This window comes from Mesoplodon mirus (genome assembly GCF_964341445.2).
Source record: "Mesoplodon mirus genome assembly, chromosome: 8".
Taxonomy (NCBI): domain Eukaryota; kingdom Metazoa; phylum Chordata; class Mammalia; order Artiodactyla; family Ziphiidae; genus Mesoplodon; species Mesoplodon mirus.
The window spans coordinates 30543039-30557068 of NC_138984.1; the positions used below are offsets into that span (position 1 = coordinate 30543039).

Sequence of the window (14030 nt, forward strand, 5' to 3'; positions counted from 1 at the left end):
GGGATCTGCCCGGACCAGGGCTCGAACCCGTGTCTCCTGCATTGGCAGGCAGATTCTTAACCACTGCGCCACCAGGGAAGTCCTCATTTTATATTCTTTAAGACCTTGATTGAATATGAAGGACACCCAAATCTCAGCTAAACTTAAAAATCTTTGCTACTGTCAACTATCTGGGTATTCAAAAATATCTGGAAAAAAATTGATTGTTTTTGTAGGTATTTGGTATGGCATAATCATAGTCTTCTATCTTTTTCTGTATTGAAGTAATTAAACTTGTGACTAGTGCTGCTAAGTCCACTGTCTTGGTAGTGTTTAAAAACAAAACACAACACAAACAAAGCAGGACTCCCTGACCTTGGGATGTGCTGCCTGTAAGGTGTTTATTGGCAAGCAACCAGAGAGCAGCTAAGCTTTACAGGGCACTAAGACCCGCCTTGTGCCTTACATGCACTATGCCCTGTAATCCTCAAACAATGCAACGAGGTAGGTACTGTTCTTATTCCTTAGAGGTTAAGTAGCTTGCCCAGGGTCACACTACCAAGGAAAATGGTGGAGCCAAGTTTCTAAACCAGATGGCCTAGACTGGAGATTAAGCTCTTAAACCATTACAGCTCCTCCTGCACAGAAGGAACGCATGTGGGGAAAAAATCCTAGACAACTCAACTCAAGGTCACTGTACACTCAGGTTGGCACCAGAAGGCTTCAGGAACAAGATTTTGAACAAGTCCTCAGAGCAGAGCGGGATTTACCTGGCAGAGCTGAGAACAGAGGCATCACGACAAGAATGGCCGTGGCTTGCTCTGTGGGGCAAAAACAGCATCAGCCTAAGAGGAGGAGGCTAGGTTGGGTCATTTTTAGTAGAATCTTACCTACTTCTGTGCCCTCATTTCTTTCTCCTTCTGGTTTTCCTTAAGAATAAAACAAAATGCAAATACCTACTGTAAGACCATACAGCACTCAGGTATGTATAAAACAGAAACACCAGTGTACACAGTTAAGGTAAACAGTACAATTTTTATTTTTGACTGAGGTCTTTTCCTCTTCCTGGTGTACTACAACTGGCCTCACCATATTATATCTTTGATAATCTTCCTTACCTGAATTTACATCAAGCTGTTTAAATTGTGTTAAATAGTTATTCCTTACCTTAACTGAATGAGAGGATTTCCCCCTTTTCCCCACCCTTACTATTGAATTCTGGCAGCCTGTAACAAATATATGGCAAAGTTATTATAGTACAGGAAGTCCAAACTTATTAATGGGCTGTGTTCCAGAATATCACTGTGAATTAGTTATTTGGAACCTGGGATTTATTTTCCCATGGAAATAGTGGTTAAGTTCCCAGCGGGTCTACAAAGCTTGCTTAACCAGGAACGTAGCAGAAATGCACAGTCACCTTTGTGTTGATCTCTGCCTATTATTCTGAGGACTCCATGGATTTCTCTTCTTTACTACAATGTTTTAGCTAACCACCACCTCTGGGACACAGTTTTCTCATTATGAATTATAGAAAAAGTTGACTAACACTTATAATTCTGCCCAAATCCAATCTTTAATACTGCTTTGGGGTGTTTTTACTAAACATTACTTAAAAAAAGACTTCAGTTGGAGAGGTGTTTTCCTCAGTGTAAGGTAAGGAGTCAATAAAACGGTCCAAGAATGCTATGGCCAAGGTGATGGCACATCCTCTGCCTGCAGCGTGATGAGAAGGCAGGGAAATGGCACCAGGGACATGTCTTGCCCCTGCTGTTGCCAGTGACCATCTGGTTTTTGGAGGATATCTTTTGCCCCTTATGGGGATTTAAAAATATATATATATGCTTTCTTGGTTTCTGGCTTGGCATTAGGTAGTAGTCCACAGGTCTCAGTGCCGCTGGGTAGGTGTCAGAACTTGGAGATTACCTGATCATGTGTGTTTTGACTATAGTTGCATCTATATTATAGAAATTTCATATTCGAGTAACTTAAAGCTATGATGTGGATGTCTCCCAAATAAAATGCTTATCTCAGAAACATTTTCTTCAGGGCATAGTAACCACAATAAAACTAAAATCTTTGTTTTAGATAGAAACATTACCAACAAATGTTTCCAAAACAGAAATGCTTAAAGTGAAAAAAATTTACATTTATGGCCATCATAATAGTATGATTTTTGAAAACTTTTAGGCTCTGTACACACACTTCTTTTCACCTCCTTGGAAGTTTTCAAACTACTAGGGACCTCTTGGTATCACTTCAGAGTTTGCCTTTAGAAATGTTAGAAAAAACATTTCTGTGATTAGGGAAGGTTTATAATCACACCCCTAGGGCTTCCCTGGTGGCGTAGTGGTTGGGAATCTGCCTGCCAATGCAGGGGACACGGGTTCAATCCCTGGACCGGGAAGATCCCGCATGCTGCGGAGCAACTAAGCCCGTGCGCCACAACTACTGAGCCTGCATTCTAGAGCCTGCGAGCCTCAACTACTGAAGCCCGCACGCCTAGAGCCGGTGCTCCGCAACGGGAGAGGCCACCGCAGTGAGAAGCCTGCGCACCGCAGCAAAGAGTAGCTCCCGCTCAACGCAGCTAGAGAAAGCCTGCACACAGCAACGAAGACCCAACTCAGCCAAAAATAAATAAATAAATAAATTAAAAAAAAAAAAAATCACACCCCTACTCTTCCAACCCCCCCCCCACTAAATTTGTATAACCATGTCTGCTGTCAGTGTCTTTTTAAACACTTGGTGATTCTGTCAGCAAAACATTCGCCAATAAAAGCATAGCTTTATTGCTTAAAAACATCTAATATATTAAACATACATAAATCTTTCCCTTTAAATCCACACAATCTGTGAATGAGCTCCTTTAAGAATATAGGTTGTATTTTCTTTTCTTTTCTTTTGGCCACACCCCGTGGCTTGTGGGATCTTAGTTCCCGGAGCAGGGATTGAACCTGGGCCCTTGACAGTGAGAGTGCTGAGTCCTAACCATTGGACCACCAGGGGATTCCCTAGGTGGTATTTTCTTCACCATAGTGTTCACAATAAGGTGATCAATTTTTACAAAATTAAAATCATTAATACCAAAAGGCAGAGCAATTAAAGTTTATAATAGTAAAAATATTAAAGCAAGTGTCTCCTATTTCAACTAAAGGCCAAAACAAGCTACTGGTGAAATTAAGGCATAATAACAGAATAAATAAAAGACACTACTGCTCTAAGTATCACATAGGTAAAACTTTGGCATTCATGGCTCCAGGTCACTTCATCCACCGACTAGGTCTTTTAGAAAATACCATAACTCTACAACATAGGTAACATTTCTAATTATGCTAGTGCATTACATGTACTGTTCCCTTTCAGGATCAGGAAGGAAATCTCTCTTAAACACAGTGCATTTCAATTGACTAATATACATTTGTCTCAAAACAATGGATAGACTTAGGTACTAGACTTCATGAAGGTGAAATAAGCCGCTGGTTGCCACTAGTGAATGAAGGGGCTCCAGCTGCTGGCTACTCAGTATGTTTTTGGCAAAGAGTAAATGGCAGAAACTTAGCATTTCCAGATATAGCGTATAGAGCTGTGGAAGGCACCTCAGAAACTATCGAGTGAAAGGATTTGGAATCTTATTGAAAGCCTTAGGGCCAAGAACGTCTACATTCCTTGTAATTGAAGACAATTATCCCAACTGTATTTAAAAGAAGAAAGAAGTGGAAAGGAGGAGGAGGAGGGGAGAAGGGAAAGAAAAATAATACTTTTTGGAGCCCTTGGGGGAATTAAACCAGAGCGCATACATAAAAGTGTCCAGCAAGGTTACCAAGATGTATTAGGAGCTCAATGTTAGCCAAATTTGAGTACAGTATTGGGAATTTTATTGGGCAAAATACGCTTATTTAAGGTTAATTATGTCAGTAGTTTTGTCAGCACCTGTAGTTTCTAGGAATTAGAGACAACACCGGAAATGAGTTCAATTATCAACCGAAATAAACACTGACCAATCAAATTCACCAATGTTACAAACGTAGCAGGATTTCTCCTTGGTGGGGCTGTAATTCCCCAAGTCTGGGCTATTTAGCTCAGCTGGTGGATAAACATCATGGATCACAGCCCTGTACAAGTCAAGCTTTATAAAGAGAAAGACATTGAAATGCTAAGATTATGCACCACATCCCTATCCCCAGATGGACATCACGCAAACAAGCTTGGTGGTCACAAGAGGGATTGCATAAAAGGGTGCAGTCAGCTTAAAGCAAACACATCTTAATTTCTTGAAAAATTCAAAGCATATCTACAAAGTCATGTCATGTCACATATAAGAAACAAGTTGCTCAAAAACACGTTTTTCAAGTCCACTAGATTTCTTCATTAAGGGAACGGATTTCCTTGTTGTGACCGAAGTGTTTGATTTCCAAACGTTAAAAAAAAATAACTAAATAGAACACAACTACATAACTGAGGTTTCTGAGACGATAAGAATCAGTTAATTTTACTTTAATTACTTTAGATTTTTCTAGCAAAGAGTAAGGGAAAAAAACTGCAAAAGAAAACCAAGACTATTCAGGTACTGTATTCAAATATAGATGATAAAGATGGGGGTCAGCATGAAAATAATAAATATCTGTTACATGCATTATCTGAACTCATTTTAGCATTATGGGAATTTCTAAATTTGGAAGCTCAAAAAACATTTTAAAGTGAGTCATCAGTTATTTCTAAATGCTTTGTAATAAATTTTAAATGAAAGAAATTAAATATTCTACTGAGTCCATCGACAGATGAATGGATAAAGAAGATGTGGTACATACATACAATGGAATATTACTCAGCTATAAAAAGGAACTAAGTTGGGTCATTTATAGAGACCTGGATGGACCTAGAGACTGTCATACAGAGTGAAGTAAGTCGAAAGAGGAAAACAAATATCGTATATTAACGCATACATGTGGAATCTAGAAAAATGGTACAGACGAACCTGTTTGCAAGGCAGAAATAGAGACACAGACATAGAGAACAAACGTATGGACACCAAAGGGGTAAGGGGTGGGGGTGATGAACTGGGAGATTGGGATTGACATATATACACTAATATGTATAAAATAGATAACTAATGAGAACCTGCTGTATAGCACAGGGAACTCTACTCAGTGCTCTGTGGTGACCTAAATGGGAAGGAAAGCCAAAAGAGGGGATATATGTATACACATAGCTGATTCACTTCACTGTACAGCAGAAACACAACATTGTAAAGTAACTATACCCCAATTAAAAATAAATAAATATTCTACTGATGAAAGGCACTATTACAAATTCATTCCCACTATGTCAGCCAACCTGCGTCAGAAAAATAACTCTTCGTACAAGATTCAATTCATCATTCCCCGTAAAACATACAAAAAGACCTTTTGTTCATTTTCTAGTATTCTTCCCTTTCTCCATTAAAACAGCAAAATATCTCTGCAATTTGTTCTTCTCCAGTAAGAGTTCTATGGGAATTGTTGCAAGTGGGCAGCACCCTTTTCTCTCTCACCTCTGTGTTAGCTCTGCACTGTGTGACTTTGTTCCCATCTATCTACTAAGCTTTGCTTACTGGAAAAAAGTAGATTCATGACATCCATTGCAATATATTAAAAGCACTTCACACAGTTTGGCAGCACATTAGAAATTCTGAACCTTTCAACTCTAACAATAGACACATTTCTCAATTCTGTGACACAGAAAAGTGGACAGCAACATGTGTAATGCACCAAAGATCTAAACCTTAAAGGATCTAAATTAAAATAAAAATTAAATGCCTGTCCATAATTCTAAATAAGCAATTGTACTTAGAGAAAATCTAAAGCTGTCTTTAAAATCTGTTTTCAGTTTTACAGTAACATTTCTTCATGGGCAGACCATAACAGCATCAGGATTATTTCTATAAAGGTGGTCAGTTATACTTAAGTTGTATTTATGCCTCCAGTGATCTCCGCCTTAATTTGCACTGTGAAAAATCAACAGCTGTATCTTGCCCTTCTGGACAGTCAATAGGTTTTATTTACATTGCTTTGAGAAAAGGAGACAAAAGACATCCCTTTACAACTGTCTTCCAGCAATCTCAGTTTGGAGGGGAATATATAACACAAATTTTTATACATGAAGAAACATATAAATCTCTCTGTATATCAATACAAAAACGTATAAATAAGTAGACAAATAAAGTGGCTAGGAAGTCTCTTGAAGTCCAAATTTATAAACTGACCACCAGACCCAGAACTTAGAACTGTAACGGAAAAAAAAATCATTATTGGCCTGAAAAAAAATTCAAACACCACTCTCACGAACATGGAAAAAATTAAACAGAAAATAGAAAACAATAATCACCGGAAAACCTGTGTCTTGTAAAGATTTCTTGCCATCAGAAGATGCAGAAACATTTTTCCCCCCGGTGCAAATGCAAACGTGTCTCAAGCACCCCCAGTTTCTTCCCCGCTTTTTCCCCCAGGCGCCGGTGTAGACGGCCGGTGTGGACTTTTTTCCAGAGATGAGAAGTCGAAACTTGTACTTTACCGGGAGCGGGTGCACTTTTCCCCCCGGCCCCCCTTTCCTCTGCCTCCAAGATGGTAGGAAAGTTGTCGTTTCGGAGGGCAGAGGAGCTGCTCTCTGGTGTTATGTCCTCGCAGTGCCTGTAGTGGTGCTGTAGGAGGCTGCTGCCTCTTCTTGTGCAGCTCCGGCAGCCCTGCCTTCTTGGCTGGAGAGTATATTCAGGGATTTCCCCTTAATAATCACCGACCCTGGGAGCACTTTTTAGTTTCCAAAATAAAAATATGATCCTCACCCCTCTTGCTTGACAGGGAAAGGCTCTCGCCGGAGCCCAGGGGGGAGCAGTAGCAGCGGCGGCCGAGCTTCCTAGTCCATTGCCAGCGCCTCTCACTCTGATCTGTCAGACCAGCGGAGGGAAAAGGGGGGAAGGAGAAAAAAAAAAAAGCAGCTGAAAGGTAAGCAGAGGCGGCCCCAGGCCCGGCCCACATCCCCGGGCTCCCGTAGGGCGGCGGGCTGGGCCGCGCAGGCAGGGCGGGCGGCGAGCGCGCTTACGTGAGGCCGGGGATTCGCCGCCCCGCGCCAGGCCCCGGGCAGAGAATGAAAGGGTGAGAGGGGCCGGCGCCGGGGTGGCGGGGGCTGGGGACTCGGGGGCGTGGGGGGCGCCCACGGTTGACGACGGCGGGCCGCCGGGCGGGGGTGCAACCGGGGCCGGAGCGGGGCAAGCTGCGCGGCCTGCGCTGGCCGGGGTGGGGGTGGGGGGCGCCGGTTAGGCCTCGGGCCGGCGGGCGCCGCAGCGGCCGCGCCCTGCCCCCGCACCCGGGGCCTCCCCGCGCCCCTTCGGGTCCCCCGGGGCCTCCGGGCGGGACGGCGGCGCTGCTGGGCCGAATCTTGCGCGGGGTCCAGGAAGGGTCCCCCGCGGGGCGGCAGGCCCGGGCGGCCGGGACCGGGGCGTCAGGGCCTAGGAGCGGGGAATGGGCGCCCAGCCGCCCCCCTTCCCCCGCTGTCTCGCCGACGCCCCCCACCCCCGATTCCGGTAATAGTTGAATTTATTTCTCCCCCTCTTCTGCGCTCCGGGCGGCCAGGCCGGGGCGGGGCGGGCGGCCTGGCGGGCGTGGGGTGGGGTGAAGGGGTGGTGAAGAGTCAGGTGCAGCCACGGCCCGGAAAGTTTCCTTTTAGGCCCGAATTGGGGGCTGGTCTCCTTTCGGGGAGCCCCGGTCCTAGCGCTCGCGACCCCCGAGGGCGTGGGGGAGAGCACTCGGCTATTTTGAAACTCTTTGCCAGTTCCTGTCCGTGGAAGGTACTCCGCCCCTGCACCCCTCGCCCGCTCCCCGGCGAGCCCTTCCAGGGCTGCAGACTCCAGCCCCTTCCCCGGGAGCCCCCCGGCAGGGGAGAGGGCCCTCTCGGCCCGTTTGCAAAAGTTTTCCAGGGATTTGTCTTAGCTTATTAGTTAGTGACTGGGCTTGTTGCAGTGGGAAGGGAGGAGGTAAATTCAGGTGGTATTTCTACGGGGCAGGCTTTCCTAATCGCTTTTTTAGCCCTCACCCCGGAAACCGGGGGTGTTATGTTCAGATTGAGCACCCACCCTCCTCCCATCCCGGGCTCCTTTGGGTCTCGAGCCCCCTTTTCTGGACAGCCTTGCTGAGGGAAAGAGGTAGGGAGCGGTGAGGAGCCTGTCAGTGAGAGGGGGCTGGATGTCTCGAGCAGCCCCCAGATGGAGGAGTTTCCTGTCCCATTTGGTCAACGTCCGGGAAAACAAGCGCGGGGACGGGACCCAGGAGGGAGACCCAGGTTCTCAGGACGGACCCTGCTGGGAAGCATTAAGAATGAGGAGGGAGTGGAGGTGGGCAGGGCAGCTTCTGAAACAAAGTCTGCAGTTTAAGGATCAGTCGTTTATTTATTCTGATAACAGCTATTTGGATTTCTGTGATACTCTTAGGTTCGACCCTAGAAATAGAAAAATGGGCATTTTAAGGAAACTGTTATTGCCACAACTCAGAAGGGTCTGTGGAAGGGTCCTCAGGGAACTGAACATAGCTGACACGGTGTGGTTTGGGTATGGGTTTGTGTTTTTTTTTTCTCTATGTTTAAACGGATCCAATTTTAGCTATATTTTGGTGCCGTGAGTTTTGAAAGTTAAAAAAAAAAAAGAAAAAAAATCGAAAACTTAAATTTCCAAATCTAGATTTCCTAGTTTTCGGGGATGGGATGTTTCCTGTGGCTACACTTAACCTCCTGGTGTTCTTTAGTGTGGAAATCGAAATGTTAATGTGCCCTGCCCCCCACTCCCAGCCCCCAGCGTGGGCATGTTTGGAGAGGTGATTTTTCCTCTTTCATTCTCTTTTCTTCCCAGCTTTTTTTTTTTTTTAGCAGACCTAGGACAGGAGGTTGTGTGTAGGTATGTGTGTCCTGCCTGGTAGCAGGGGAGTTGGCTGGCAGAGGTGTTCCACATTCTGACCGCTAATCCCTCCCGCCCCCCCCCCCCCCAGAGCACTGTTAACGCAGGGACAAGGTGGTACTTGCAGAGGGCAAGGGGTAACCCAGGACTTGGTCAGTGCTGACTTCTGTTAGGCGTGGAAGTGAGATTCCTTCTGTGATTCTTAGTAAGTGTGTCTTCTTTTCCTTTTGTCTGCCTAAAATAAAACTCCTTCTGTTTCTCCACAATGACAGCCATCCAGCCATTTAGTATTTTACTTAAGAAAGGCTTGATAATTTGAGATTGTATGGATTTCCTTCAAAAATGCAAATTACATTTAATGGTTGTTTAACTTTATTGATTAATTGAAATTGCTTATTGATTTCGATGTTTTCATATACTGTGTACCCAAAATTATTACTTCTGTTATAGCTTGTTCTTATTTTTGGAGCATATTGGATGGAAGAAATCAGTCTGTGAGTCTCTTAGGACATCTTAAGGTGTCAAAAAATCTCTTTGCCTCATAATTTGATATTTTAAGGTACATTGTTGGCGTCATATTCCCAGACTTTCAAAATCTGTATATGAACAAATCCCAAAAGTTTTGAACTCCCCCGGCCTACACATTTTTCCTAATCTAATCACCCCGTGGGCTACTTTATTTTTGAAGGAATGGTGGGTTTCAAATACATTGTATGTGAAACTAAGAAAAGACTTTCAAGGCAAATATTGAATGAATTTTAAGTTGCTAAGGTAATATACTTTTTCACTATTAAATATTTAGTTTCAAAAGCAAATGTTCAATTTTCATTTATAAGTCTGAAGTAATCGTTTTCTTTCCTCCAAAAGATTGTGTAAGGAAATTTGTATACCCTACCCCAACCATTTTTCTCAGTGAGTAATGTTAGTACTATTTTTAGAGAAATGAAATTATAGTTTAGATGGATTTAAAAAATTCCAAGTCAGAGCACCCAAAATTAAACATGTCATTTCAAAAAAAAAAAATGCTGATCCATTCATTCTTACCTGAAATGTTTCCCCAGGATTAGTAGCTCTCACTATCCAGCTTTGGAACAGTAGTTATTGATAATGAGAGGTATTTGTATGTGAATACAGTTAACAGCAATATTCTGAGACAGGTAGCACTCCGTGTCTCCCCACACACACCTGGTAACTTGTAAACAATGGATGAATTGGTGAGACTGGGGTGGAGGCAGCAAATTGTCCCCAAAGGAGATACTCCACTGCATATACAATGGTGTCCCATCCAAGTCCATTTAACTTATGCTAATGCGACTCTGTGCTTTGCAAAACAAACAGCAGTGGAGTCTCCTCCCCACTTCCTTTAGGTATGAGTTTGTTCCAGAACCCCGACTGTAATGGCTGGTCCTGGCTTTTTGGGGACACTTGCAGAGTTACTTTTGATCAGCTTAAAATGAAAACCTTAGGTCTCCCTTCTTTCCCCTCCTTGCACTTAAGATGCCAGGCTACTTGGTTCTCATTCTTTCCCAGAATGTGACTTGGTTTTAAGACAGCTTTTTGGTTGCATTTTATTTGTAGCATAGTATCCTGCAGTCAGCCGTATTTGGGCTGGGCCTTGTGTTCTGATCCCAGTTCCTCCGCTGGGCAGGTTCCTCAGTCTTTATCTATAGAATGAAAATAACTTTTTTGTTGTTGTAAAGATTAGATGAGATAGCCCATGGGCTTGGCTCTTAATTTCCCTAGCCCACTCTACTTTTCTGTTAGCAGAATAGTATATATACTATTTCTCTTGTTTGTTTGCTTTTTTTCTGACTAAAGGTAATATTTGCTCATATTCATCCCATTCAGGACATAACCATTGTTTACATTTTGTTGTGTGTGTGTGTGTGTGTTTTTCCGTATTTTGTGATTGTATGTGCATACCACATAATTTCAGGATCTTCCATTTAACAATGTTGTATAGTTTTGTATGGCTTAAAAGCTTGAGCTGTGGAGATAAATTGGCTTTGAATCCTACCTATGTAACTTGGATAAATTACTTACTCTCATTAAGTCTCAGTTTATTCATCTGTGAAAGGGGGTGATAACACCTTTTTCATAGGGTTGCTGTGATGATTAAATGAGGAATTGCACATAAAGCCTTTAGAGTGGTGCCTGGTGCGTGACCTTTATATAATATTTTCCTTTAAAGATTTTTTAATATTCTCGATGTGAAGTTTTCAATGTGAATGAGTGCTTGACTCAGCATATATTAATACTAATAAGTATTTGAGTACAGATACAATATAATAATTACTTTCATGGGGCAAATAAATATTTTTGTGCCAGTAAAAAATCAGCAGTATATTCATAGAAAGTTTCAGTAGCTTGATGTTAGCCTCATCTCTGTCGTTGAACTCTGAGTTGGTAAATGTAAAGGGGTGGTAAGTACACCAGTGGGCAAAGAAGGTGGGTTTACTTCTAGCTCCTTTTAAACTCTTGAAGTTATCTGCCTGCAGCTGTGTGTGTTGCATGGCTTTGAAGGGCTGAGTAGTCTGTGGCTTTGGTAGGCTCACCTTGGGAGGGTAGGATGTTTATCTGAGGTGATGGTAGGATTTGCTGAAGCCAGTGCTGTTTCATTCATTTAACAGATTAGCTTCTTTAGTGGTAGCCCTGGGCCTTGTAATAAAAAGACACATTGTCTGCCCTTGAGGAGTTTATAGTCTAGTGGAGAAGAAAAATAAAGCTGACCTTTGAATGGTGAGGGATAGTTTAGCCTGGAGGAAGGAAACCTACTTATTCTGGCTTAGGGGCAAGCAGTTAGCATTTTCCAGGGGGGGATTTCTGCCCTGAGCGAATGGGAGGAGTTAGAAAGGCATTCCAGGAGGTGGGACCTGCAAGTACTAATAAATGCCTAAGGACAAAGGAGTATTCTGTATTGCAAATTGTAGGAACTGGGGGAGTAAGAATCTATAATGGGAGAGGGAGTGGTCAGCCTGACCAGGTCCTAAGGAGTTTGTACTTAGGCCAAGAGATTTGGATTCATTTTACATTTATGTAGGCCTTTGGCCAAATAAATTATTTGCATTTTAGAAGATTTGAATCGTACAAAAAGTGGAACAAAGGAGGGCAAGTGAGACAGCTGCTGAGATTGAAGGCTTGGACTAACGAGGTGGCAGTGGAGATGGAGAGAAGTCAGTGGAGAGGCTGTTACGGAGGTAAAAGTGGCCTTCATAGGTTGACCGGATGCAGATTTGGGAACCATCCTCGTATAGATAACAGCTGAAGTTGTAGAATTAGAAAAATTTGGTTTAGTCAGTGGTTCTTAGTCTTTTTGGGGAATCTGATGAACTTTCTGGCCCCTTCTCCAGTAAAATGCATTTGTGCATATTCACAGTTTTATACTTTTGCTTGAAACCTGGGATAATCTAATCTTGGGGTAGATGTAGAGCAGACATTAAAATGAAAGCCTGTAAAAATGTTTTGTCTGACATTCACTCTTTGTGTGTGAGTTTATCACTGACACGTGATAGATGAGGAAACAGATTTGTAAAATAACTTGCTCAAGGTCACGCATCTTGTATTTCAACAGTTTAAATGAGCTGCTGACATGGAAAAGATTTTGTGGGAAAATTTGGATTTTTGTCTTTGAAAAGTTGGAAGATCTGGAAACTTTGGGTCCACGTGCGCCTGTGTGTTTTAATCGCGACAACTTGTTGGAACTGGTTTGAGTCTGCTGCCTTTAGATAAGCAAAGTTTGCCAAAGTCCGGCCATGGCCCACCCCTGTGGCCCATGTAGGCATTTCATCTTGGATCCCTATAAAACAAGATTAAGAGCATCTTGGGGAACATTGACATTTAAGTCTGGGGTCAAGAGAAGCTATGACTGAGAGGCCAGAAAGAGAGTTTTCAAGAAAGAGAAAGTGTCAGGTGCCACAGAGAGGTCAAGTGAGATAAGGATGGAAAGGTGGACCTGGAATTTAGCAACAAAGAGGCCATTGGTTTCAGATTCTTAGAACAAAAGAACTTTGAGGACTATAACGACAACTTAATTTTTCTTTCTTCTTGTCCTGCAGTATAGGGTTTCTGTAACAATTGAGAGTGACTGTGGCATGGATAGAAACTCAGAAAGCATTTGTTGTAAAGGATTGTTAACTGGAGCTAATAAATGCTGTAACCCAATCAAACACTGCTCATTCTGCTAATATTGTCATCCTAAGAACACCAGAACACCAGGAATATAGATGTTCTGTAGAATAGAAGATATTTTTAATATGGATTATAGAAAACAGTTCTCAGTGGATTCTGTTAGCCTAGGCTCAAGAAGGTGGGAGGGCTTGACTTAACCGAGAATATGTTGTACCATTCAGAAAACCAGCAGCAGCTGGAGACTGCATTTCAGCCCTGCAGATCTTTGATTAAAATAATACCAATAAACTACTACTTACTGCTTCTAATAGTACTTAACATTAAGTGATTAGTATGTGCTAGGTACCATGCACATGAAATACCTAATTTAATTCTCCTAAGTGACTCAATGAGGTACATACTATTGTAATCCTTTCTTTGCAGCTGAGAAAACTGAAACCTAAATAACTTGCCCAAGGTCAAACACCCAGTAATTAGTAGAGCCAGATTGAAGCACCATCTCTGATACCCACTAAAGCCAGTAAGTGCTCTCAACTGCTGCATGAGCTATCCTTACCTTTCTAATAAATTAGGTAAAGAACTCGACTAGCATAAAGGCCATTTTAATTAAAATTCACAGTGCAAACTTATTTGTACAATGCTGTTTGAGCACAGTGTTTGGCACATAATAGACATTCAATAAGCAATTTATTTTTAAATATTCTAGTTTGAACTTCATGTTGAATATTGTTTATATTTTGGGTGATAGGCAGTTTTTCTCACTGATCTTTCTCTTTGAATCACATCAGTTGATAGATTTTTATCATTTCTGAGTCTAATTTTACTACTTTTCCCATTGATATGTGGGATATTGTTGGTTTTCAAAAAAATCAATAATAATAATCTGTTTAGCATCGCATTTTTATACTCCATGAAGTTGAATTAAAATTCATTTAAAAAAAAGCTTAAAGTAGGGGGACACGCTTTTTAAGACTTTATATGATCTGGGATAAGTAAAAATTCTTTTCGT

At 42.4% G+C, this 14030-nt stretch overlaps 1 protein-coding gene across 2 annotated transcripts in view; it reads left to right on the top strand.

Moving 5' to 3' along the window:
- Positions 1 to 2817: 2817 nt before the first annotated feature.
- Positions 2818 to 14030, top strand: part of INO80D (INO80 complex subunit D) — a 71217-nt gene continuing 60004 nt past the window's right edge. For both annotated transcript variants that reach the window (XM_082631511.1, XM_082631512.1), the window contains exon 1: positions 2818 to 7103. The gene's annotated coding sequence lies outside the window, so the exon portion shown is untranslated. The remainder of the gene's footprint in view (positions 7104 to 14030) is intronic.